Source organism: Lissotriton vulgaris, chromosome 10, assembly GCF_964263255.1.
Source record: "Lissotriton vulgaris chromosome 10, aLisVul1.2, whole genome shotgun sequence".
Classification (NCBI taxonomy): Eukaryota; Metazoa; Chordata; class Amphibia; order Caudata; family Salamandridae; genus Lissotriton; species Lissotriton vulgaris.
Genome location: NC_141698.1, coordinates 186,712,134 through 186,738,710, shown reverse-complemented (window position 1 = coordinate 186,738,710; position 26,577 = coordinate 186,712,134). Strand labels below are relative to the sequence as shown.

The 26,577-nt window shown below is 53.1% G+C and overlaps 1 protein-coding gene across 1 annotated transcript in view; it reads right to left on the bottom strand.

The window, feature by feature from the left end:
* Positions 1-26,577, bottom strand: part of COPS3 (COP9 signalosome subunit 3) — a 142,582-nt gene that overhangs the window by 30,031 nt on the left and 85,974 nt on the right. The gene's annotated exons all lie outside the window — the stretch shown is intronic.

Genomic DNA, 26,577 nt, shown 5'->3' with positions numbered 1-26,577 from the left:
GGCCAGGGTCTTCAAAGCCCCTGCTGCCTTGGATATGCAACCTTGGCTTCCCCAGACCTGGGAGAATTTACCCCCTGCCCTGGGCCCATTTGGCCCCAGTACAGGCAATGAATTAGCTATGCAGTGGACATGTTGCACTACAGGCTAATAACACCCTTAAGGTGGCCTGCTTGATGTGCTACACGAAAGAAGGGTTCCACCATTTTGTGTTTGGTGGAATTAGTAACTCTGGGACAGGGTTATGCCCACTCCCCACACGAAGTGGTCATATGGAAGGATGTAGTGACCCCAAGGGTGAGTGGCCCATTGGCTACTACCCTTCACTCACCTTCACACCCCTAAATTCAGTATTTAGGAGGCCGCCTGAGACCAGGAACTCAGCTATATTTGACTGAAAAAGGACAAAGAAGACCCAAGGCACGCAAGAACTGTGGACTAGCTGTGGACTTGGTACCAAACCCTGCCTGCTTCTGTCTCAACAATTGCAAATCCCCGTTCACCAATGATGATGATGGAGATGGAGGAGGAGGAGGAGGAGGAGATGTAGATGGAGATCCTCCAATGACTTCAGATGTACACTTTAGAAGACTTTGCATGAGATCATCCTCTTCAAAATATTTTCCCCTTTGGCTACTCAAGTGTTGTTTGGCTTACCTATGATCAGTCTGCACTCCCTCCTTTCCAGTTCCAAGTCACCTAGTTTCTCGCGGAGGTGGGAGTGTAGCATGTAAATCCTGAGAATGCTTCTAGCTGCAAAAATACTCCTCCAAGTAAGTAATCATATCGTTTTCCAGTGTAAATTGTATCTTGATTCACATGCTGTGCATAGATTTTGTAGCTTTGTTCCTTTGGCAGGTTAAGTTGAAATTAGGGTGCGTTTGCAAATAGATGTTTAAGTATGTGTTGTCCTTCTTTGTTAGCTTGCATATCTACAAAGAAGTGCTTAGTGACTATATGCAAGGAGGACCATGTGGCTGCCCTTCAAATTTCATTATCTGAAATATTAGAGGTAAAAGCTAGTTGTATTCCTTTCTTCCCCGTTGTGTGCACTCAAGGCTCTTCCCCCTAATGCCAACACTGCTGCCTTGTAGCATATTTGGACATCTGGATAGTTTGTAACATTCATCTTGCAATATTCCTTTAGTCACAGGTGATCCTTTGCTTACCATTGCAAAGAAAACTAAGATCAGATTACCCTCTGCACTGATTTGTTTCCTGTAAGTAGGACATCACTGCCCTTCTGTCATCCATTGTGTGAAAGGCCCCTTCTGCTTGCAACTTTGGTTTATGGAAAAGAGCTGGTACCTGTATAGCTAGGTTTACATGGAAGCGCAGGATTACTTTCTGTTGAAATTGTGGGTCTGTTCTCATCACCACTCAGTCCATGTAATCTGTAAGTAAAGTTCTTATGTAGCAAAAGGTCGTAGTTGGCGCACTTTCTGTAAGGATGTGACGGAGATGAGAAAAGGACATCTTTAGTGTTACATATTTGAGTCCAACTTGTGTATGGATTCAAAGGGTTGTTTCATCAACTGTGTGAGTAGAAGACTCAAGTTCCATAGTGGTGTGGGTGTTGACCTTGGTGGGGCTTTTCTCAATTTTCTTTGCCCCTTCCAGGAACCGCTTGATTCCTGGAATTGAGGAAGAAACTCCTTCCTACAATGCCACTATGGCTGACAAGTGTACTTTTAGTGAGGCGTAGAAAGGCCCTTATCTGCATGTAAGGTACCTGACTATGGTAATGTCCTGTGCCCAGCTGTCTCTGCGTCCAGCTCTAATGCATCAAAAAATAAACCTATCCTATGTTGCTGTGGAATACTTTCTCATGATAGAACTTCTAGCTTCTCTTAGAACTTCCATTGACAATTGTGGTAGTCCTAGATAACCAATCTCTAAGTCTTCAGGAGCCATGCCGCTAGGCTGAACATTGCATTTTCTGGGTGGTAACCTGACCCCATTGGGTTCTCAAGAAGTACAAGTCCTGATGAGCCGGTAGTCTACTCACTCTGCCCTGTGCCGTTTCCACCAGCTCTGAGATCTAGGCCGGTCTGGTTCATTGTGAAGGCTATCAGAATTATTGTACTTTGTGAGTCCAGGACCACTATTAGTATGGGATTTCTAACCTAGTCAAACAGCCGGTCAGTGGAATTGGGGAACGATATATGCAAATTTTCTTGAGCAGGCTACTGATCTGGGATTCCATAGTGACAGGAGTTCTGGACAACTGGATGTGAAGCAATGGAATTTCACATTCTCCTGGGGACTAAAGATCTGGATGGGGTGTGCTGCTTCTGGGCACATTGAAACCAGAGTGCTGGACCTGGGCAATTCTTCTGGTATTCAGACTAAGGAGGATACATACGGCTTGGAGTCCAAGAAGACTCAGAACCGTCCTCACCAAGACCCAGGATTAATCCCAAACCATGGGATTTATAACCAGGAAATCCTGAACTCGCTGCAGCAGTAAGAAGGCCTTGAACGCCACAGTGTGTGGAACAACCTGAATGAAGGGAATACTCTGTGTGGGACACAGTAAGAACTTCAGCTCCTTGATGGAAAACCTCCAGGATGTCCAGACCTTTACTGTTGTCTGTGGGTGTTTATGCAGCAAGACGTTGAGGTTTGGAACGAATAGTTTCTTACCTGTCCGTGTAGTTTTGCAGCTTGAAGATCTTTCTGGATTCACTATGCTGTGCATTATTCCGCGGTCTAGTGGTTGGGTCCGGAATCGTAGTCTTTTCTTTGTTTTTTGTTTTTTTTCGTAGCCCAGGTGGGCGTCGACGTCCCACCTTTTGGTGTCCTTCCTGTGACGTCGGCATGCTTCCTGCAGAAGCTCCCACCCTTGGGCGCCATCTTCGGATTCTTTTTTTCTTTTCCGTTTTGTTTCCGAATTCTATGGCAATGTTTTTTTTTAGCGCTGTTGTTTTCCTTGAAGTTCTATGAAGTCCTTTAATTATATATATATATATATATATATATATATATATATATATATATATATATATATATCAATCATCTTTTTTTTGTTTTTTTTTTGTTTACCACCTACTTTCTCCAGCCTCATCTTTCTGGCGGAGGTGGGTGGGTTCGCTAGTGAATCCAGAAAGATCTTCAAGCTGCAAAACTACACCGACAGGTAAGAAACTATTCGTTTTGCAGCGTGAATCTTTCTGGATTCACTATGCTGTGCATACACTTCGTAGCGGTTTGTTGTTATTGTGGCGGCTGGGTGGAAGATGAGCTTGTGTTCTTGAATATGTGCTGGAGCACTTTCTGTCTCACTTGTGCTTCTTTGTTCATTTGTATGTCCACACAGTAGTGTTTCGTAAACATGTGCACAGAAGCCCATGTTGCCGCCAGGCATATGTCCTGAATGGGAGTATTTGCCAAGAAGGCTATTGTAGCTCCCTTCTTTCTTGTTGATTGGGCCATTGGGCCCTCTACTAGTTCTTGTCCAGCTTGCTTGTGGCAGAATTGTATAGTTTGCACGATTCATCGTGCAATTTTCCCTTTAGTAACAGCTTTCCCCATGAAACTTTCAGCAAAGGAGACAAAAACTGTTTTGTTTTCCTGTGATCTTTAGTTCTCTCTATGTAATGCATGACTGCACGTCTCGCATCCAGAGTGTGCAGTGCCCTTTCTGCTTTTGTTATTGGTTTCTGAAAGAAACTTGGTATTTGAATCGTTTGGTTGATGTGGAACTTGGACACCACCTTTGGCATAAAGTGTGGGTCCGTTCTCATCAGCACCCTATCGTTGTGAATTTGTATGTAGGGTTCCTGTAGTGTTAACGCCTGCAGCTCGCTTACTCTGCGTAGCAAGGTGATTGCCACTAGGAATGCTGTTTTTTAACGTTAGCTTCTGTAGTGAGGCTTTATGCAATGGTTCGAAAGGTGCCTTCATGATATCTGTCAGCACTACATTGAGGTGCTGGTAACCTTTTAGGTGGTGCGATCCCTTTTGCACCTTCCAAGAATCTTTTTACAATCATAGAAGTAAAGCACAAGTTACTACTTGTGTAACGATATATCTGTAAGAGACATTAGTTAGTGATAGATTCCTTACCTTAGAATATCCCCAGGCGTCAGACTGGATCCGGAAATCTTTTGCGTAGCAGTACCCTTGCGCGTCGGTAGGCGTCGTCTGTGGCTCCGCGTCCGTCGTCGTGATGACGTCGTCGGAGTACTTAGACGCCGCCTCCGCGTGCTGACGTCAGTTCTTAGCCACAACTTTTCCGCGCCAGAAGCGCTGAGCCGTGTTAAAAACCAACACTGGTGCCATTGAAACTAGGGCCCTGAAAGGGGAAGACCTTAACCCTAGATATCGGTTCGCAGAACGGGGAGGATGGGTGGGTCGGTAAGGAATCTATCACTAACTAATGTCTCTTACAGATATATCGTTACACAAGTAGTAACTTGTGCATCTGAAAGAGACACGTTAGTGATAGATTCCTTACCTTAGAATAGATACCCCAGCAATACCAACCCCGGTGGTGGGTCTGCGAACCAATAATCACACCAGAAAGTCCTGGAGGACGGAACGGCCAAAGAAGCCATCCCTCCGGACCTGACTGTCCAGGCAATAGCGTCTTGCAAACGTGTGCAGCGAGGCCCACGTAGCTGCCTGGCAAATGTCCTGCAAGGGCACTCCCCGGCCCAGGGCAGTAGTTGTCGCCGTGGCTCGGGTGGAGTGAGCCCGCAATCCAACAGGGGGCTCCTTTCTAGCCAAGGAGTAGCATGCCTGGATACACAAGATGATCCATCGGGAGATGGTCCTCTTGTGTACCGCCTTTCCCTTCTTCGCGCCCACGTAACCAACAAAGAGTTGGTCATCCACCCGGAACTGGCATGTGCGATCCAAGTAGAATGAGAGCGCACGTTTTGGGTCCAGACGGTGGAGCCGCTCTTCCTCTTTAGAGGGATGCGGTGGCGGGAAGAAGGTTGGCAAAGTGATGGACTGCCCGTTGTGGAAGGCTGTGACAACCTTGGGCAGGAAAGATGGCTTAGTACGCAATACAACCTTGTCCGGATGGACTAAAAGGAAAGGAGGAGTACAAGAGAGGTCCTGGAGCTCACCCACTCTCCTGGCAGAGGTGATGGCAACCAGGAAAGCAGTCTTCAGTGTAAGAAGGCGGAGAGGACAGTTGTGAAGTGGCTCAAAGGGAAATGTAAGTACAAGGTTCAAGTCCCACTGAGGCATCACATTCGGAACAGGTGGAAATGTGTGTGTGATGCCTTTCAGGAATCGATTTACAATAGGGGACTTGAACAAAGATGGTTGATCAGGCAGCCTCAAAAAGGCTGAAAGGGCAGAAAGATAGCCCTTGATAGTGCCCAGAGCAGAGCCCTGCTGGGCAAGAGAAAGAAGGAAGAGAAGAACCTCAGAAAGAGGGGCAGAGAGGATCCACAGCCTTTGCTGTGCACCATGCCACAAATCTGTTCCACCTGCAGGCGTATACCGACTTTGTGGAGGGACGCCTGGCTACCAGAATGATGTTACAGACTTCAGGAGGCAAGTCAAATGGCCTCAACTGTCGCCGCTCAATCTCCAAGCATGGAGGTGGAGACTGGACAGGTTTGGGTGGAGGACAGTCCCCTGCTGCTGCGACAGAAGGTCCTCCTGAAGAGGCAGACGAACCGGGGAATCGACTGACATACTGAGTAGCTCTGGATACCAGTACCTTCGTGCCCAGTCCGGAGCCACAAGGATGACTTGGGCCCGGTCGCGCTTGATCTTCTTCAGCACTCTGGGCAGAAGTGGTATAGGCGGAAAGGCGTACAACAGACCGCAACTCCACTCGCGACGAAAAGCGTCTCCGAGCGAGTGCCGCCTTGGAAATTCCAACGCGCAGAACTGATGACATTGCGCGTTCTCTTCGGTGGCGAATAGATCTAAACAAGGCTCTCCCCACTGCAGAAAGAGACCTTGCGCCACGTCAGAGTTCAGACGCCATTCGTGATCCATCATGCACCGGCGGCTGAGTTCGTCCGCCCTGGCGTTCAGAGAACCTGCCAGGTGTTGAACCACCAGGGTCACGCCCTGATGTTCCAGCCACTGCCAGAGGCGCAGAGCCTCCTGGCAGAGGGTCCACGACCCCACCCCGCCCTGTTTGTTGCAGTACCACATGGCGGTGGTGTTGTCCGTAAACCTTTGCACTACACTCCCTCGGACAGATGGGAGGAATGCCTTCAGTGCTAGAAGCATCGCCCGCAGCTCCAAAAGGTTGATATGGAGCCGGGACTCCGCCGGAGACCAGAGGCCTCTGATCTCCGCCTCCCCCATGTGGCCTCCCCAGCCCTGGAGGGACGCGTCCGTCAAGACTACGTGCTCCGGTTGGGGAAGGGATAGGGATCTGCCGCTGACCCAATCGCGGTCCGTGAGCCACCACTGCAGCTGTCTCGCAGTGCCCTCCGAGATCAGGACGTGGTCGGACAGGTTGCCCTGATGCTGGGCCCACTGAAACTTCAGGTCCCACTGCAGAGCCCGCATCCACCACCTGGCGTGATGCACCAGAAGGATGCAGGAGGCCATCAGCCCCAGAAGCCGCAGCGTCAACCTGACCGAGATCCAGGACAAAGGCCGAAAGAGTGGGATGAGAGCCTGAATATCCCGGACCCGCTGTTCGGGCGGATAAACCCGAAACTGCGCCGAGTCTAGAACCGCTCCAATGAAGAGCAGCTTCTGGGAGGGACACACGTGTGAATTCGGCACATTGATTGAGAACCCCAGCTGGTGCAGGAGATCCGCCGTAGTCCGGAGGTGGCCGACGACTGTCTGGGGCGAGCCCGCCTTCAACAACCAGTCATCGAGGTAGGGGAAGACTGAAACCCCTAGCCTGCGCAGATGAGCTGCAACCACCGCCATCACCTTTGTGAACACCCGTGGGGCGCTGGTAAGGCCGAAGGGGAGCACGGTATACTGAAAGTGCTCTTGGCCCACGGTGAACCTCAGGTAGCGCCGGTGGGCAGGCAGGACGGGGATGTGGAAATAAGCGTCCTGCAAGTCCAACGCTACCATCCAGTCTCCTGGGTCCAGGGCAGCTAGGACCTGAGCATTTTGAACTTCTCCTTCCGGAGGAAGCCGTTGACGTTCCTTAGGTTCAAGATAGGGTGTAGACCCCCTTTGCCCTTCTTGGGTACCAGAAAGTAGTGGGAGTAGCAACCACACCCTACTTCTGGCCCAGGAACGCGCTAGATGGCCCCCTTGGCCAAGAGGGCCGTAACTTCCTCCTGCAGAAGTCGCAAATGATCCCCCGATACACGGTGGTTCTGCGGTGGCATGGCTGGAGGAGTCGCCTCGAAGGGGAGGGAGTAGCCCCTTCGGACGATCTGCAGCACCCACCTGTCCGACGTGACAGTGCGCCAGTGGGAGTGGTGATGGCGAACCCTGCCACCCACTGGCGTCACATGGGCCTGAAAGCACGGACTAGGAGAGTTTTGAGGCGGATGCTGCAGGGGGAAGGTGTGGACTGACCTCGCCGTTGACCCCGACCGCTGCCACAGCGGTTTCCACGGCCGCCACCACGTTGGGTATTACCCTGCGGAGCGTGGCTGGCAGCACGTGTGGGTGCACCCCTTCCGTGGCCACGAAAAGAGTGAAAGGCAGCCGATTGCTGGCGTGGGGCCGAGAGGCCCAAGGACTTGGCTGTAGCCCTGGAGTCCTTGAAACGCTCAAGCGCATGGTCTGCCTTGTCGCCAAAGAGGCGACGGCCATCGAACGGCATGTCCATAAGTGTGTTCTGGACATCGGCCGAGAAGTTGGCGGACCTCAACCAGGCGTGGCGTCTTACCGCCACCGTCGTTGCCATCGCTCTACCCAGTGAGTCGGTGGTATCCAGTCCACACCGGATGGAATATCTGGCTGCATCTCGACCTTCCACAAGGGCTTGGCCGAGTTTGGCCCGTACCTCCAACGGACACTCTGGCAGCACTTCCGCGACCGTATCCCACAGAGAGTGGGTGTAGCGGCCCAAGAGGCATGCGGTGTTGGAAGACCGCAGTCCCAGACTAAGGGATGAGAAGATCTTTTTGCCATACTGCTCATACCTCTTGGATTCCCTGTCCGGCGGAGCCGACAGGAATGCGGTTTGGGAATTGGAGGCCTGGATGACCAGGCTCTCGGGGTGGGGTGGGTGGACAGGAAACATGGGTCATCCGGGGCCGGGCGATGGCGTCTGGCCACGTTCCTATCTACGGGCGAACCCGTAGCGGGCTTGGCCCAAGTGCCCAAAAGAACGTCAGTTAAGGCCTCGTTAAACGGCAGCAGAGGCTCGGCTGAGCTTGACTGCGGCTTAAGGACCTCAGTGAGGAGGTTAGTCCTCACGGCCGCGACGGGGAGCTCAAGGTCCAAGGCCTTGGCTGCCCTCATCAACACCACACTATATGCTGCCCCCTCCTCCGTAGCCACGCTAGGAGGGGAGACAAAGCCAGTGTCAGGCGAAGTGTCTAAACCACTGGCTTCCCGAAGGTCACCTGCCCAGTCCTCAGAAGACTGGCACTCGCGTGTCAGAGGGTCCTCAGACCCCTCCCAATCCTCCTCATCACCCATCACCTGGTACTCAGGATCAGTAGAGGATGGGGGCGGTTCATGGAAAGTGAACTCACCAAACGGCGTCTGAATCGGCGCCGGAACCGTGTTGAGGGAGGCGTCGGGGACGGCGCCGCCAGAGGACGGCGCCGGAGGTGACACCTGTGGGGTTGGCGCCGGGGAGGTCGTTAAATCCACCGGCAACGACCCGGATCCGGAACTGGATCCAGTGGGGCCCTGCGGCGCCGGCGTCGTCGGGCCGAAGCACCCGCTAGGACCCCCGACGGGGCCGCTGGGCCCGAAGGCACTGCGGAACCCGTCGGGGGAGAGAGGGACCTCATGGCCATGAGGAACCGCTCGATCTCCCCCGGCGTCGCGTTAGGCCCAGGGACCGGAGGGTATGAAGACGGACGCGACGCCTGCGACTCCGACGGAGCCGCGTGGGCGGTGCCACCTGAACCCCCGGCCATGTCGCGCAAGCGTCGGGGGAGTCGGAAGAGCGATGACGTCTCTTCGACTTCTTGTGCTTACCTGACGACTTCGACCCAGAGGAGTGATGTCGACTCCCGGAGCTATGATGGCTCCGCTCCCGCGACCGGTCCCTCGACCTCCGTCCGGACCGGGACCTCTCTCGGCACAGGGCCGACTGCCGGAGTTCGAGTCGCTTACGGGACCGCTCCCGTCTAGCTTTCGAAGTAAGGGCCCGGCAGTCGAGGCAGGTCTTGTCGTCGTCAAGACAGTGGAGACACCGACGGTGAGGATCCGTGACCGACATCAGTCGATCGCAATCTTCACAGGGTTTGAAACCAGGCATTTCCCTATCGGCACCGATCGGAGTCGAAGACTCGAAAAGGGCGATCAAAAGATCAAAAAGAGTTAGTCAAAAAGTGACTAAGGTACCACTTTTTCCGGATCTGCGCTGCTGGCACGGAAAAAAGAACTGACGTCAGCACGCGGAGGCGGCGTCTAAGTACTCCGACGACGTCATCACGGCGCCCACGACGGACGCGGAGCCGCAGATGACGCCTACCGACGCGCGAGGGTACTGCTACGCAAAAAATTTCCGGATCCAGTCTGACGCCTGGAGATATTCTAAGGTAAGGAATCTATCACCAACGTGTCTCTTTCAGATAAAGCTTTTGCCCGTTTCCCCTCTAGTGTAGGTGACAATGGCTGCTAGGTGTACCCTTAGCGATGATGAGCTCAGGTTTGTCTCGAGCAGGTGTGTGAGGTACTTAAGGACTGTAGAGTCTCTTGTCATCTTGTTGTGCAGACCCTCCTTTTTGCACCATAATGTGAACCTCTTCCATTTGGCCACGTAGCACTTACGTGTGCTTGGTCTTCTTGCCTCTCGAAGTCCCCTCAGGGTGCTCTCAGGTAGCTTTAGGTGTGCAAACTCTATGTCCTCAGGAGCCAGGCTGCTAGGCTGAGACTTTCCGGCTCTGGATGCAACACCTCTCCGTTTTGCATGGAGAGTAGGTCTTTCCTCCTCCCAAATTTGTGTGAGTACCATGTTTGTCTGGCCCACTGGGGTGCAACCAGTATGAGGGTCATGCTGCTTGTCCTGCACTTGCTGAGTACCCTGTGAATCAGGGGGATCGGCGGAAAAGCGTAGGCAAATGTCTTTGACCAGCTTATCCATAGGGCATTCCCCAGGGACCCCTCTCCTGGTTGCCTCGATGCGAAGTGTTGGCATTTTGCATTCTGGCGTGTTGCAAACAGGTCTATTGACGGTGTTCCCCACCTGTCGAACAGTGTCTTTGTTTCTTGAGCATTCAGCTCCCACTCGTGCGAGGCCGATGTCTGTCTGCTGAGCCAGTCCGCTTCCACGTTGTCCTTTCCTGGCAGATGTATCGCCAGTAGATCTATTTTCAATGGTATTGCCCATTTCCATATTTCTTGCGCTAGCTCTGACAGTGGTGCTGATTGTGTTCCTCCCTGTTTGTTTATGTAGAACATCGTAGTTGTGTTGTCCGTCTGGATCAGCACTGTTTGATTGTACAACTTCGTCTGGAAGGCTTTCATAGCTAGGAGAACGGTCTTTAGGTCTAGGTAATTGATGTGTCTTATTGCATCTGCTTGTGTCCACAAGCCCCTCACGCGTAGTGTTTCCATGTGTGCTCCTTATCCCTTTTGGGATGCGTCCGTGGTGATGGTCACTGTTGGCGTTGGTGGTGTTAGAAGTTTCCCTTGTGTTATGTTTCCTTTGTTCCACCATGATATCTCCTCTTGCATTGCGTGCGTTACAACCACTAGGTCCTCCCAACACCCCGTCGCTTGTGACCATTGGTCCTGTAGCCACTCCTGGAGTGGTCTCATGTGTAGTCGGACATTTGGTATTATGTGGATGCATGAGGCCATCATGCCCATCATCTTGCTCACCGTCCTCACGGTCAGAGCTTGCCCCTTCTGGTAGAGGCGCATCTCCTTCAACAGTGCCGTCATTCTCTTCTCGCTGGGGAACACCTTCCCCTGAACGGTGTCGATTTGTGCTCCCAGAAATATCTTGACCTATTGAGGTTTTTTGGAGGATTTCTTCCAGTGAATGGAGAAACCTAGGGCTATTAGTGTGTCTGTCACTCTCCGAGCGTGCTGTTTGCACGTGTTGTACGACTTTGCCTTTATGAGCCAATCGTCTAGGTAAGGGTATACGTGTATCCCCTCCCTCCTTAAGTGCGCTGCAACTGCTGCCAGACACTTTGTGAACACCCTTGGAGCTGATTTTAGTCCGAAGGCCAATGCCGTGAATTGATAGTGGTCTGAGTGGATTGCAAATCGTAGCAGATGCTTGTGCCGTCTGTTCATTGGAATGTGTAGGTAGGCATCCTTTAGGTCTATGGTGACCATGAAGTCCCCTGTTTGGATCTGAGGGAGTACTTCTTGCAGGGATGTCATTTTGAATTTTTGTGTCTTTATGAATTTGTTGAGGAACCTTAGGTCCAGGATGGGTCTCATTGTTTCGTCTACTTTTGGTACTAGGAAGTACGTAGAGTACACCCCCTTGTTCCTTTCCATGGGAGGTACAGGCTCGATAGCCTCCTTTAGTAGCAGTTCCTCTGCTTCCCTCTGAAGAAGCTCTAGTTCCTTCTTTGCTAGTGCTCTTTTCTTTGGTCTTCTGCTTGGTGGTGTTTTTTCTAACTCTATGCAGTACTCGTACTGTATTGTGTTGATGATCCATTTGTCCGTTGTAATTTTTCTCCACTCCTGGAGGAAGAGTCTTAATCTTCCTCCCACTGGTGTTACGTGGTCGCGGTGTTTCGGTGCGTGAGACTCCTGTTTTCTGTTTTTGTGCTCCACCCTTGGAGTTTTTTGTAGGGTGTGCACTGTCAATGTGGTCGAGTCATTTGGAGGTGGTTTGCTGACCATCCCTCCAGGTGTTTCCACGTCCACTCGCTCTCCCGCGAAAGGACTGGCCCCTATGTTGATATTGCCATTGCTGTTTTTGATGGCCATGTTGTGTATGGGTGTCGCCTTGGTGGGAAAGTTGGAAGGACTGATTCAACGTTCCCGGCTGGTTCCCACCTCTCCCGTGTGGTCTCCTTGAGGGGGTCCCTCTCTTTGCTCCCCTGAATTGCAAGGCCCCCATGGATCTTGCGGTGTCATTATCCTTTTTGAGCTGTGAGAGCTTGTCGTCTACTATTGGACCGAACAGTGTCTCACCGTTGAACGGAGTGTTCAGGATGTTGTGCTGCACCTCAGGTTTAAAGCCTGATATTCTTTCCGTGATGACCAGCATCATAAGCCTGCTGGCCGTGTCTGCCCCGTCCAGTGCTGTTTTTAGGCAAAAGTTTGCCAAGTTCTTCCTTCCTCTACTAGGTGCGAAGCCCTTTGTTAGTGCTCCTGAGGGAGGTGTTTCACCAATTGCCCCAGTTCCTCCATGATCTGGTAATGGTGTCTGTTGAGTAGTGCATTTGAATTAGCCATGCGCCTGTGCATAGCGGCATTCCTTTCGATTTTCCTTCCTGTTAGGTCCATCCTTCTGCTCTCTTTATCCGGGGGTGGACCCGAAGTCGTTGGCACATTGGCCCTTCTTCTTGCTGTTGCCGTGATGATAGAGTCAGCAGCGACCTTCCCCTGTATGTAGGCTGGGTCCTTTGAGGAGTGCTTGTATTTTTTCTCCGTCCTTGGCGTGACGGGTTTACACGTAGCAGGTTCCTTGAATGCCTCTCTTACTTGCCCCTTGATGCTTTCGAGCATTGGCAGGTACTGGCTCCTAGGGTGCATTGGAAGTAGTGTCTCTACTAGGAAGTCCCCTTTCGGCACCTCCTCTTCGAGCTTGACCCTGAACGCTGTAGCAGCGTTCTTGATGCATTCATTATAGAGCCCAATGTCGTCCAGTGGCGAGGGCCTGGCTGGATATGTGTCCACTCCCTCTTCAGGACTGTCGACGTCCTGCCACTCTACCTCCTCCGAGTATGTTGATTCTTGGTCCACTCTCTGTTCGTCATCTCTCTCCTCCTCGTAATAGGCCTCATCATCTTCCTGATATGCCAGATCTTCCAAGCTCTCCGACGCTTGTTCTACTTCGAAGTCTTCCTCTTCGTCTTCGACCACCTGTACCTCTGGTGACTTTGGCCTCAAAGGAATTGTGTAAGATTTCATTTTTTCTTCGAAATCTTTCTTTCGCTGCAGGATGTTCTCCATCTCTGCCTCGAGTCTCCTCTTCTTTCTTTCCATCTCCGCCGCCTGTTCGGCGTCGAGTGGTTGTGCCGGTCTCTTTGGCGCGCTAGATGGCGTCGAGATGGGTTTCGGCGGCGACGCTGTTTTTGCGTCTTTCGTCGTCGACTTCGTAGATGTTTTTGTAGTCGAGCGCTCCTTTTCTTGGAGGCTTTGACGACTTTGGTTGGTCGCCGTCCTTCGGCGCGAGGGAGTCCTTCTGAGAGGATCCGCTGGGCCTGGATGTCGCTGCGGACGCTGAAGTTTTCGGCGTCGGCGCTTTCGGGGTCTTGCCCTCGTTTTTTCGAGAGTCTTGGGTAGACTGTCGAGAGTCTTTCGGGCCTTTTTGGGGCGTCGATTCTCCTACCTTTTCAGTAGTCTTCTTATTTTCGGTCTCTGCGACCGTGTAGCCGATGTCCGATGTCGTCTTCGGCGACGTAATCCTCCTCGTCGGTCGAGAGTCCCAGGTCTCGAAGGGACGGAGGTTGGACCATGCCTTGCATGGCGTAGTTTGCAATCCTTTGCCTCTCTCTCACTCGAAGGGTCTTCGGGGTGAATGCGGAGCAGGCGTTGCAGTCTCTGCTTTCGTGGTCGATCGGCAGGCAGAGGTTACAGACTGGGTGTTGGTCCTTATGCGCATGCTTATGATGGCAGTTACGGCAGAATTTGAATGGTGTGTTGTCCATGTCTTGCGTTCAGGGGGCCCCCTGATTGCGCATTCTCCTCTAGACGTCGAAGAATCTCGAGATTTCTCCCTTCTTCGTCGTCCTTTTGATGGTGTAGTCTTCCTTAGTCTTCTCCAATGTTTTTTCTCCAAAAAATCGAGTCTTGCTTCTTCTTTTCTCCCAATCTCTGGAGACCTCTCGGGAACGATCCAGACCCAACAGCGGAAAAAAGAATCTAAGGATGGCGCCCAAGGGTGGGAGCTTCCGCAAGAAGCATGCCGACGTCACAGGAAGGACACCAAAAGGTGGGACGTCGACGCCCACCTGGGCTACGAAAAAACAAAAAAAAAAAAAAACAAAGCAAAGACTACGATTCCGGACCCAACCACTAGACCGCAGAATAATGCACAGCATAGTGAATCCAGAAAGATTCGCGCTGCAAAAATACATGTATCCCCATTTGAAGAAGGGCAGCAACTACAGCCATCATCTTTGTAAAGTAAGGCTGAAGGGGAGCACGATAAAATGATAGTGTTCCTGGGCCACCTTGAACAGCAGATAATGCCGGCTGAACTGCTGGATGGGTATACGGAAATAGGGTGTTAGACGGGACCTGGAGGGTCGGCCGAGGACAGGGGACCCAGTACGACTGGGCTGGCCCAGGGGCTGTCTGAGGGCTCAATGACCCCGAGTGTGAGCATTTTGGCGACTTCTTCTTGGATGCAGGCGCGCACCCGATCTGGTACTCGGTATGCTCGGTGTCGGATAGGGGGACTGTCCCCGGTGTCCACGTCGTGAAGGCACCAGGGGGTGACCCCGGGGGTGAGGGAAAACAGGCTTGCAAACTGCAGCAGGAGGGCCCGAGATTCTTGGTGCTGCTCCGGGGTCAGGGCATCGGAGAGTCGGACCCCGTCCACTGAACCATCTTTTTACGGGTCCTCAGCAGGTCAGGGAGGGGCTCGGAGTCTTCTTCCGCCCCACTGTCTGTAGCCATCAGTAGGCTGAGCTCCGAGCGCATGAAGTGTGGTTTGAGTCTGTTGGCGTGGAGGACCCGGAGGGGGTTCCGGGGGGATTCCATGTCGATGAGATAGGTGACTGGACCCTTGCGTTCGATCACCTTGAAGGGTCCTGTCCATTTATCTTGCAAGGCACAAGGCTCGGTGGGGGACATCACCCACACCTGCTGACCAGGTTCGAACTCGATGGAGGAGGCATGTTGATCGTACCATTTCTTCATGTCCTCCTGACTGGCCTCAAGGTTGGCTTTAGCGATCTCCCTGAATCGCCTGGTCTGATTGCGGAGGGTCAGGAGGTACTTATAGACGTCTGGAGGGGTTTTCAGGGGGGCCATTTCCCATTCTTCTTTCACTAGGCTGATGGGCCCTCGGACAGGGTGTCCGAACAGGAGCTCGAAGGGGCTGAAGCCGAGGGACTTCTGGGGGACTTCTCGGTAGGCAAAGAGGAGGCACGGAAGTAGCACGTCCCACTGGCGGCGTAGTGGTTCCTCTAGCCCCATGATCATCCCCTTGAGAGTGCGGTTGAACCGCTCGACCAGTCCGTTTCCTTGCGGGTGATAGGGGGTTGTGAATCGGTAGGCGACTCCGCACTGCTGCCAGAGGGATTTCATATATTTGGAAATAAAGTTCGTGCCTCTGTCGCTGACGACCTCCCGGGGGAAGCCCACTCGAGAGAAGATCCCCATCAAGGCTCGGCCTACCACTGGTGCTGTCACAGTTCGAGGGGGAACGGCCTCGGGATAGCGGGTGGCGTGGTCCACCAGGACCAGGATGAATCGGTGCCCTTGTGCTGTTCGGGGGTCCAGGGGCCCCACAATGTCTATTCCCACTCTTTCGAACGGGGTGGTGACGACGGGGAATGGTTGCAGGGGTGCCTTGAGTTTTCGGCCGCTCTTTCCGCTGGCCTGGCAGGTGGGGCAGGCCCGGCAGTGGTTGGAGACGTCATTTCGCATCTGTGGCCAGTAAAAGTGGGTTACCAGGCGGTTGTAGGTTTTGTCTTGCCCCAGGTGCCCAGCCAGGGGGACATCATGTGCCAAGTTCAAAAGGAAGTCTCTGAAGCGGGGGGGCACCACCAGCACCCGACTGGCCCCCAATTCCGCTATTCTTTGCTCGCTGTACAATAGGTCATTGTCCCAATAGATCCAGTGGGCCCCTGCGGTGTCTCCCGCGCTCTGGGCGAGTGCTTGCTGTCGGAGTCCGTCAAGGGAGGGACAGGTCTTTTGCTCCTGCCGGAATTGTTCCTGGGTGGACCCCCCCTCTTGACGCCACTGAGCCAGGTCGGGAAGGTCTCGGGGCTGAGCGGGCCCTTCTTGGATTTGCTCTGGGGGGTCAGTCTGGACGGTGTCTTCCTCTGGGGCGATCGGGGGAGGAGGTGCTGGCCATTCGGGTTCTTCGGGTCTGGGGATGGTGCGGGCGGCCATGGACCGGTTTGTTACACACGCCCAGTCCGGGAGGCCCAACATCCCCAGGTGCTCTCTTCTTTCAACGGCCGCCCACGGGGAACTCTCGAGATCGTTCCCCAGGAGGCAGTCGACGGGGGCATCATCGCGGACAGCCACTTTTAGCATGCCGGACACTCCTCCCCATTCGAAGGGGACGCAGGCCATCCGACACAGGCTCTCAGAATTGTCAGCCGATCGGACGGGGCAAAGAACGTTTGGTAGGATTTGTTCTGGGGTTACCAGGTGACAGCGGACAGCCGTCACACTGGCCCCCGTGTCACGAAGGGCTTCGGCCTTGCGCCCATTTATGTTCACCCACTGGCTGCATTTTCTGGTGTTGGCGGGTAGAGGGACCCGCGGGATCATGTCTCTTCCCCCTAGGCAAGCTAGGACCATGGTGGCAGGTTCCCACTCGGGTTGCTCCTGCTCGTACTCTTCATGTTCTTCGGAGATTTGCTCTTCTCCTAGGGCGGCGGCAGCGACCTGGCGAGGCCCGGGAGTCTGGTTCTTTGGGCAGTTCGGGTCGCTGGCATAGTGGCCGATTCGCTGGCACCGGTGGCAAGTAACGTTGGCTCGGAACCCTGAGCGCATCGGGGGGTTTCCCCGACCGGCCGGGGGCGGGGTGGTGTTGGCGGGAGCGGCCGGGACGGCCTCTCTGCCCCGGCCCTGGCCTCCTCCTCCTCCTCGGGGACGATGGTGACCTTGGTTGGTTCTGTTCTGCTCGGTTGGCCCACTCCGGGCCACTCGGGTGCTTTCCCATCGGTCAGCCTCAGCGGCGAGCTGCCGAGGTTCAGTCAATTTACTGTCGAGGAGGTGCTGCCTGAGCTCGACAAAGCAGTTGTTGGAGAGGTGCTCCCACACAATGAGGTTGAAGAGTTGCTCGTAAGTGGTTACGTGGCTCCCCTTTATCCATCCCTCGAAGGCTCGGCTGAAATAGTTCACATATTCTACCCAAGTCGTACCCGGGATCCGTGTGCAGTCGCGGAACCTCTGGCGGTACATCTCGGGCGTGAGCCCATATCGAGTGAGGAGAGCGGCCTTCATGTGGTCATAGGACGTCATCTGATGGTCCGGGAGCTGTAGCAGGGCATCGCGGCCTTCATTGACGAACCTCCCCCATAGACCGGCTCCCCAGTCACTTCGATCGATCCGGTGGGAGGTCATGGCGATCTCGTAGGCCTTGAACCACTGTTGTATGTCGTTGTTCCGATAATATTCTCGGACGACATCTTTAGGGATGTGGACCTTTGGTTCGGTAGCGCCTGGGGGCGCGGTTGTTCGGGCACCCCTAGTTCTTTGTTCTGTTTCCGCATTTCTATCTCTGCGAGCTTGCGCTCGTGTTCGTATGCCAGTCTTTTCTCTTCGAGCTCTCTTTGTCTTTGTTTTTCTTCTCGCTCTTCTCGGAGCCGTAAGTGTTCTAAGTTTATCTTTTGTTCTGCCAGTTTCAGTTCTCCTTCCAACTTGAGCCGTGCCAATTCTAATTCGTGGAGTCTGCTTTTCTCTCGTTCTTGGATCTCTTCCCGGAAGAGACCCGCTCTTCTTTCTTCGGTCGAAGTGGTGTTTGTCTCTGGTGCTTCGGCGTTTTGGTCCCGGGGTCTGGCGGTACCTGTTTCTGCCCAAGATTCTAGGGCGTGTTTGAAGTCCTCTTTCGTGCTCAGACCGGTGGTAGCAATGCCTAGTTCTATGCAAAATTGTTTTAGCTCTCGATGGCTGTACTCTTCTAGTTTTTCCATCTGGAATTTCTCTGTGGATCCGCTCTCTTTGGTTGACATTGTGGTTTAGTCGTGGGGTGAGTTACTCTCTGTACGTTTACGCGTTGGTTCGGATCGCGCCGCTGGCGACCAATGTTAGACGGGACCTGGAGGGTCGGCCGAGGACAGGGGGAGAGGCCTCCGGGGAGAGCCGTCTCCTAGCGATCGTACAGACAAGTAACTTCCCCCCCACAGATGGACACCACACAAAGGTAAGGTTTAACACTTTTATATATATAGCTCTTGAAGTAAGGTAAGACGATACAGTGAGATCGGGATACGAGGATCCTCTCAATTCTAGTCTCTGGCAGGGAAAGGGGGTAGCGGGACAGTCTTGTTACCAATCTGGTATGGAGATGGAATGATGATAGCTCACAATCCTCGAGCTCGGTGTTCTGGAAGGTCGGGCCGCGGCAGCGCCAGCAGGTCCCGAGGAGGTCGTAGATAGCAACGGGCCGCGGCAGCGCCAGCAGGTCCCAACGAAGATGGTGGTCGCAAGGGGACCGCGGCAGCGCCAGCAGGTCCCGACGAGGATGGAGGTTGCAAAGGGCCGCTGCAGCAGGTCCCTACGAGGATGAAGGTTGCAAAGGGCCGTGGCAGCAGGTCCCTACGAGGATGAAGGTTGCAGAAAGCCGCGGCAGCGCCAGCAGGCAGGACGATAGTTCACAAGGCAGGGCTGCGGCAGCGCCAGCAGTCCGTCAAGGATGAGTTCTTCACGGTGTCTCTCGACTCCAGGATACAACTGCCTTCCTACTCTGGAGCTGCCCTAGTTATAGGTCTGGCGCCCTTTGATGTCCGGACCCTCGCGCTTGGAGGTCGGGAGGTCCGGGATGAGGGAGTCCAGACACCCAGCAGGGGGGTGGAGCCAGCGCCCGGGGAGGCTGGGGCGATCGGGCAGGGGAGAGCCATCGACACTCCTCTCTCCCATTGACCTGCCAAGTGGTCCGTTCACCTCCTGGGTGGATGGTGGTGCCGGGATGTCGGGGCCTGGCCAGGCCCAGGGTTGGGGTCGAGCTGAGGCCACGCGGCCTCGTGGTGCAGTGTCCAAGATGGCGGCTGGGCCCGGGCAATGGTGCTGACGGGGCCCGGGCCGGTGACACAAAGATGTTCGAGGGCAGGCGTCCCGTAGGGGACAGGTTGCGGGTTGCTTCTGTGGGTAGCACATGGAGAGCCAGTGTCCGGGCTCCGTTATGCGGGGAGGGAGCGAGCCCTTCCTGGGGCCTGTCCAACATAGGGGTACTGCAAACCCAGTGACAACAATTAGGCTCCTGTGTTCAAAGCTGAAAGGACCTAACCCAAGGTGAGCATTGTGAACTTGTCCTTCCTCAAAATGCAGTTTTGCATGCAGGGATCCAAGATGGGTGTAAGTCATCAGTCCTTTTAAATGAAAAAATAGTGTGCACAGCACGGTTACCACACCTGCCCCCACCCTCACGGTGTGACATCCGCTCTATAGGACCTTTGGACAACAGAAGAATGACTTTCTCAATCAGGACTGTAGAGTGCTCCCTTGCAAGTTGCTCTGCCGTTCGATGTAGCCCCTTTGAACAATTTGTAAGAACCACTGGTTGATGTAATGTATCGGCAAGACGTGTAGGGAACTGGGCTTTTGTTGCAGCTACCCTATCCCCCCCCCCTCCCTTTAGCTACAAGAAGATACAGATTTTTGACTCGGACAGTGCACTGAGGCCTGCTAACCAGACCTCATTGCCAGTATTCCTTCCCTAAAACAAGATGAAGTTTAATAGTGCTACAATTGGCTAAGGACTTAACACCCCTGGAAGTCCCTAGTAAATAGTACTTCAGGTATGTAGGAAGGTGGCTCCTTTTTTGATATACCACTATGTGGTTATAACATACAAGGAGTCCAGATATTCCTCCACTTCCTGACACTTACAATATCTAAGAATAGATACAAATAATGTAGGGGCATATCTGCTCATGCAGATGTGCCCACACCTGAGTAGTAGTGCACCCTGCCTTAGGACAGGAAGGCCTGCTAGAGGGGTGACTTACTAATACCTTAGGCAGTGCTAGTTTCACAGGTAAGTACACCCAGTCGTGCACTTACCTGTCCAGTCCGGAGCCACAAGGATAACCTGGGACGGTCGCGCCTGATCTTCTTCAGCACTATGGGCAGAAGTGGTATAGGCGGAAAGGCGTACAACAGACCGCAACTCCACTCGCGACGAAAAGCGTCTCCGAGCGAGTGCTGCCCTGGAAATTCCAACACGCAGAACTGATGACATTGCGTGTTCTCTTCTGTGGCGAATAGATCTAACCAAGGCTCTCCCCACTGCTGAAAGAGGCCTTGCGCCACGTCCGAGTTCAGACGCCATTCGTGATCCATCATGCACCGACGGCTGAGTTAGTCCGCCCTGGCGTTCAGGGAACCTGCCAGGTGTTGAACCACTAGGGTCACACCCTGATGTTCCAGCCACTGCCAGAGGCGCAGAGCCTCCTGGCATAGGGTCCACGACCCCACCCAGCCCTGTTTGTTGCAGTACCACATGGCGGTGGTGTTGTCCGTGAACACCTGCACTACACTCCCCCGGACAGAGGGGAGGAATGCCTTCAGTGCAAGCCGGATCACCCGCAGCTCCAGAAGGTTGATGTGGAGCTGGGACTCCGCCGGAGACCAGAGGCCTCTGATCTCCGCCTCTCCCATGTGGCCCCCCCAGCCCTGGAGGGACGCGTCCATCACAACTACGTGCTCCGGTTGGGGTAGGGAGAGGGATCTGCCGCTGACCAAATCGCAGTCCGTGAGCCACCACTGCAACTGCTTTGCAGTGCCCTCTGAGATCAAGACATGGCGGACAAGTTGCCCTGATGCTGGGCCCACTGAAACTTCAGGTCCCACTGCAGAGCCCGCATCCGCCACCGGGCGTGATGCACCACAAGGATGTAGGAGGCCATCAGCCCCAGAAGCCGCAGCGTCAACCTGACCGAGACTCGGGATAAAGGCCGAAAGACCGGAATCAGAGCCTGAATATCCCAAACCCGCTGTTCGGGAGGATAAACCTGAAACTGCGCCGAGTCTAGAACCGCTCCGATGAAGAGGAGCTTCTGAGAGGGACACACGTGTGAATTCGGCACATTGATGGAGAACCCCAGCAGGTGCAGGAGGTCGGCTGTAGTCTGGAGGTGGCTGACGACTGTCTGGGGCGAGCCCGCCTTCAACAACCAATCGTCGAGGTAGGGGAAGACTGAAACCCCTAACCTGCGCAGATGAGCTGCGACCACGCCATCACTTTCGTGAACACCCGTGGGGCGCTGGTAAGGCTGAAGGGGAGCACGGTAAACAAAGTGCTCGTGGCCTACCGTGAACCGCAGGTAACGCCGGTAGGCCGGCAGGGCGGGGATGTGAAAATAAGCTTCCTGCAAGTCCAACGCCACCATCCAGTCTCGAGGGTCTAGGGCAGCTAAGACCTGAGCCAATGTCAGCATCTTGAACTTCTCCTTCCTTGAGGAAGCCGTTGACGTTTCGTAGGTCCAAGATAGGGCGGAGGCCCCCTTTGCCATTCTTGGGTACCAGAAAGTAGTGGCAGTAACAACCACACCATACTTCTGGCCCAGGAACGCGCTCGATGGCCCCCTTAGCCAAGAGGGCCGTAACTTCCTCCTGCAGAAGTTTAAAGTGATCCCCCGACACGCGGTGGTACTGCGGTGGCATGGCTGGAGGGGACGTCTCGAAGGGGAGGGAGTAGCCCCTTCGGACGATTTGCAGCACCCACCTGTCCGATGTGACAGTGCGCCAGTGGTGGTGGTGATGGCGAACCCTGCCCCCCACTGGCGTCACATGGGCCTGAAAGCTCGGACTAGGAAGGTTTTGAGGCGGATGCTGCAGGGGTAGGTGTGGACTGGCCTCGCCGTTGTCCCCGACGGCCGCCACGGCGGTTCCCACGTCTACCACCGCGCTGGACGGCAGTCTGCGGCCCGTGGCTGGCTGGACGTGTGGGGCGCCCCTTCCTTGGTGCGGGGCCAAGAGGCCCAAGGACTTGGCCGTAGCCCTGGAGTCCTTAAAGCGCTCAAGCGCATGGTCTGCCTTGTCGCCAAAGAGGCGACTGCCATCGAACGGCATGTCCATAAGTGTGTTTTGGACATCAGCCGAGAAGTTGGAGGACCTCAATCAGGCGTGGCAACGAATCGCCACCGTCGTTGCCATCGTTCAGCCTAGTGAGTCCGTAGTGTCCAGCCCACACCGGATGGAATAACGCGCCGCATCTAGACCCTCCACAAGGGCTTGGCCGAGTTTAGCCCGGACCTCCACCGGGCATTCTGGCAGCACGTCCGCGACCGTATCCCACAGAGAGTGGGTGTAGCGGCCCAAGAGGCACGCGGTGTTGACTGACCGCAATCCTAAACTCAGGGATGAATACTTTTTACCCGTATTGTTCGTACCTCTTGGATTCCCGATCCGGGGGAGCCTCCGGGAATGCGGTCTGGGAATTAGAGGCCTGGATAACCAGGCTCTCTGGGGTGGGTAGACAGAAAGCAAGGGTCGCCCGGAGCCGGGCGGTGGCGCCTGGCCACGTTCCTATCCACAGGCTGACCTGTAGCGGGCTTGGACCAAGTGCCCAGAAGAACGTCAGATAAGGCCTCATTAAAGGGCAGCAGAGGCTTGGCCGAGCTTGACTGCGGTTTAAGGACCTCAGTGAGGAGGTTAGTCCTAACGGCCGCGACGGGAAGCTCAAGGCCCAAGGCCTTGGCCGCCCTCATCAGCACCACGCTATAAGCCGCCCCCTCCTCCGTAGCCACGCTAGGAGGGGAGACAAAACCAGTGTCGGGCGAAGTGTCTGGACCACTGGCCTCCCCAAGCTCTCCTGTCCAGTCCGCAGAAGACTGACACTCACGTGCCAGAGGGTCCTTAGACCCCTCCCAATCCCCCTCGTCCCCCATCGACTGGTACGGAGGCTCAAAGGATGGGGCCGGGTCATAGAAATAGAAATCTCCAAGCGGCGTCGAATATGGCGCCGCTTCGACGCCGTACCCGAATAGAGGGTAGGACCAGGGACGGCGTCGTCCTGGGACGGCGCGTGGGCCGGCGCCGTTGAGGTCGTGAGGTCGACCGGCGGCGACCCAGATCCGGATCCAGTGGGGCCCTGCGGCGTCTGGACCGAAGTCTCACACGGCGCCGGGGCCGAAGCACCCGTCGGCGCCGGGGCCGAAGCACCGGGCCCGCGTGGGGACCTAGTCGGGCCGCTTTGCCCGAAAGCGCCGCGGAACCAGACGGGAGGAGTGAGCGACCTCATGGCCGAGAGGAAGGCCTCGATCTCCTCCGGCGACGAGTGCTGCCCAGGGACCGGCGGGTATGGAGCAGGCCGCAGAGCCGAGTGGTCGGTGTCGCCCAAACCCCCGGCCACGTCAGGCGAGCGTCAGGGGGAGTCAGAAGAGCGATGTTTCCTCTTCGACTTCTTGTGCCTCTTACCTGAGGACTTCGAGCCCGAAGACCGATGACTACTCCCGGAAATGTAGTGACTCCGGCCCCGTGACCGGTCCCTCGACCTCCTTTCGGACCGGGACCTCGAGCGGCGCGGGGCGGACTGCCGAAGCTAGAGTCGCTTACGGGACCGCTCCCGTATAGGTTTAGACATCACTGTCTGGGCCCGGATCACCACGACAAGCAGGACTTGTCGTCGTGGTCCGGGCCTAGACAGTGCAGGCACCGGCGATGGGGGTCGGGAACCGACATCAGTCGGTTGCAGTCGGCGCAGGGCTTGAACCCCGGCATCACTACCGGCACCTTCGGACTCGAAAGACTTCGAAAATAGATCAAAAAGGATCGTAAAAAGTTAGTCAAAAATTGACTAGGGTACAACTTTTTACGGATCAGAGTAGGGACTTGTTTAGGCCGGGGTATAGTACGTTTCCAGGGGTGACTGCCATATATTTCTTGCATTGTCTGGTCTGGGGACATGGTGCACAGGGTGTGGGTGTGCACCATTTTGTGTTTTCACTTTTGTCTCACCATTTCATGCATCCTGCAGTGGCAGTCCCTTAGGATCGCACAATGCATGCTGCAGCCCTTAGGGACCCTCTTTACAATTTACTAGGGACTTACAGGGGTGCTAAAGGTCTTGCCAAATATGGAACAATTGCAAAGTTACCTTGTTTTTAGTAAAGAACACTGGCACTGGGGACCTGGTTAGCAGGAACACTGGGCACTTCAATCAAAGTTGCATCAAATACCAGGCAACAAATGGGGAGACCTTGTCAAAAAGGGGCCTTTTCCTACATTTGGCAAAAAAGAGCCGAGCCTCCTGATACTCAATATGCATAAAAGCACAAATTTAAGAGTTGCAGCTAGAGCTCAAGCAGCACAAACACACATTGTGCGGATCTATTCATGCAGTCTTGGTTTGGATTGGACCCTGTCGTTTTCAGTGGGTACAACATTCACTACCACACTGTTGTAGAATTCTGGAAGTCTTTGGAAGACAAAGTTTGGAGCACAGCTCCAGGTCCGCCTCAACGGATGTGAAAAGAAAGGGGCTGATAACAGCACTGCAGGGGTAGGGCTTATGAGACTCTGCCCTATACTTCCGGGATGGTACAGACTAACCGTGGAGCAGCACAATGTTACCTACCAATGTGCTGGAACACTGCTAAAAAAATCTTGAGATCCCAACTGGCATCTGTGGATATTCTTTAAGTAAGGAATCTGCAGTAAGATGTACCCATCATTAGTATCCCCATTTCTCTTTGATGGTCCTTTACATTTGTAGAACATTTTGTGGTAAAGTCTGGTGGTGCTAGGCGTAACAGCTGGATTCTAAATTAGTCATTTTGTTCCCACATACAAAATATAATTTCTCCGTATCACCTTGAACTTTATCTAGTAGTATGCGTTTCAAACATACACAGATTTGAAAACTATATGAGAAATTTGCAGTGTTTTCACAAATACAGAGTGAGCACTTCTAATGTCCTTTCCTGAACATGTTAAACAATCTCGAGCTCCGAACTGTTTTTAAACACTAGGCCTTAATTTAAACAAAAGAAGTAGTGTTGTGTATACAATGTTCTCACTTTACTAGATCCAAACAACTGACAATGCTACTTTAACAAAAATTAAATGGTCATTCTGGACCTTAGCAAGGTCTTGAAATTTTGAAGACTTGCTAGAGAGGTGGCCCTTATAAACTGGTTCCTAGAACTGATTGCTCTGTTGAAGAATGTGTGGAAGTCTCATTCATTCGGAGATGGCACTAGTAACAAACCTCCAGTGGATTTAACTTGCAAGCAGCCCAAGTTATTCCTCCGAAAGTTGCCTACACCTTCGCTAGGTGGGTAGGGCCTGGAGAAATGTGTATGCCACTAGTAAACTGTAATGCACTGCTAATAGGCTCCTGAAGGTCAAGGATTAATTATAGAACAGTGAGATCTTTTAATGTAAAGACCTCCACTTACTTAGATTTATATATTTCTAAAATTATTCTCTCCAGAACCTAGTCAACTGGTTTGTATACATAAAAGCCAGACATGGCTAACCTAAGTCTCTGAGCATTCCTGTTGCTACATAATGCGTTCATGTTCTCAGGTCACATTTGACTTCCTTCCACTAATATGACTTTAAGCTCTGATTGTAGGTCGTCAGAAAGGAGTTATATAAATACTTCCATTGAGACAGTTTTATTTGCCATATCTTGAAAGAAAAGGGCTTGTATTAAACCAGTGTATTAAATGTTTATCTTTTTTTTACAACATTTTATGAAATCCCATAAAAAGTTCCCAAAATGTTAAATATATAGTGAAATGTGGTTCACAGGTATCCTGTATGACCTCTTCTTTGTAGTTGCATATATCACTGACTCAAGGACAGCAGATGCAAATGCTTTATTTCAGGAACCGGACCTTTCCTCAATATTGGAGTGATAACTCACTTACTCTTAGATGAAAGGCTCTAGGTTTACAGGACCAATTGCCTTTTCTTGATAAAAGTGCTTTTGTATACATTTGAAAAAGAGGCTATTGAGCTTATGACTAATGAAAACTCGCCTGAATGAGAACTAAGTCTACAAGCAAATACGTTTCGCTACACAAAGTGGAACTAGGAAGGTCTACAAAATCGTAACCCACAAGGACTGAAATCTAGAAGTAGATGGAGAAGGCTCCATTTTCAAAATTATTTTGAATTTTTCCACAGTTAACCCAGGCTATTGTTTTCTGTCTAAGCAATTGTAATGCAGCCTAACAGTTTAACACAGAGGACTTTTGAAAAAATAGCTCTCCAATGCACCCCTCCAGGTGCTGCAAGTAAAAGGAAAATTTCAATGATCGCACCATTTAAAATGTTAAAGAGAAAAATCTCTGGGCCTCAAAAATATTCTGCACCAGAGAGAAAAAATATTTAAAAATATTTTTTTTTAAATGCAACCCAATAAGATGTTCGACATGAAAAATTACCAAACTTTGTGGGGAAGAAAGTATGCTTGTGAAAAATGAAAGGAGCTTGTAGCACAAATAACGTAATTAAGGTGCCCGTGCTTTGTGTTTTATATCCTGAAACCTCATGAATGTT